The following is a 1,157-nucleotide window of genomic DNA, read 5'->3' as shown; positions in this document are numbered from 1 at the left end:
AAATGGAGACGATAAAAGTAATGGAGAACACCTGATAAAAAGATGAAGGACGAAGTGTATCAGATCAAGATTCTATCTTTTCTGCTCTTCGATCTCTGGAATCCTCTTTCCCTGAAGAAAACCTATTGAAAACAAACTACGATGGGATATTAAGGGAGAAAAAATTGATCCCTGACTTGGCTGAGGTTTGGATTCCTGAGTTTTGTCCAGTCAGAGCTAACTGGGTGTCACCTGGTTGGTTCTGTATCTATGAATGGGCGTTCAAAGCAGGTTGTAAGTTACCTTTTACTCCTTTAATGATTGACACTATTCGTGCCATGGAGGTATCACCTTTCCAAATCATGCCCATGGTTTGGAAACTTGTTCACTCTATTGAAAATTTATGTGCTAAACATAAACTTGTGATTATGGTCAATTACATCAAGGCAGTATATCATCTGAATAATCCTTCTACCGGTCATTTTAATTTGAGAATTAAGTCAAAAATGTCTCCATTAATTACTAACCTGGACTCTGGAGATGATAAAGGCTGGGCCAAAACTTACCTGCTTTTCCGGACCGTGATGCAAATTCAGCCTGGATTATTTGAGATATCTTCCTTTGGAGAGTGGTAGGTTTCCTGCATTCTTAATTTATATTTTATATCGTACGCAATTTGAATATTTATGTTTTACTTGTGCACTTTTGGTGATATCTGCAGCTCCTGACTGGAACTCTGATCCTCTTGACGAGGAATCCATTTCAAGGATAGAGGCTTTTCTTTCTATTCCTGAGGAAGAGAGGACTTGGCCTGCTAGTCTGGGTAGGGATTTGTTGCCCCGGTATATGAAACCTAAGCTGAGTGTGGTCAAAGTACCTAAAGGCAAGCCCAGTTCCACTGCTCTTTCTTATATGTCTTCTTCATATCTTGGTGTTGATTGTTGTATTTTTGTTACTTCCTTTACGATACTTATATGTATTTTCTAAATATTCAAGATATCTGAGATCTTCTCCTAGGTTGGCCAGTTTTAGTGCAGCCGACTTGAAAGTCTGGGGTTGCTAGGATTGCTGAAGCAGTCCCAAGAGCCGGGAGGCTAGTGGGAGTGACAAGACGCTTGATATTTTGGTTTCGATGTTCGGCCTCCCGGGAACCACCCGAGGCTTGTATCCCGGAGGTT

Source organism: Silene latifolia, chromosome Y, assembly GCF_048544455.1.
Source record: "Silene latifolia isolate original U9 population chromosome Y, ASM4854445v1, whole genome shotgun sequence".
Taxonomy (NCBI): domain Eukaryota; kingdom Viridiplantae; phylum Streptophyta; class Magnoliopsida; order Caryophyllales; family Caryophyllaceae; genus Silene; species Silene latifolia.
Note: the sequence above shows the minus strand (reverse complement) of the source record.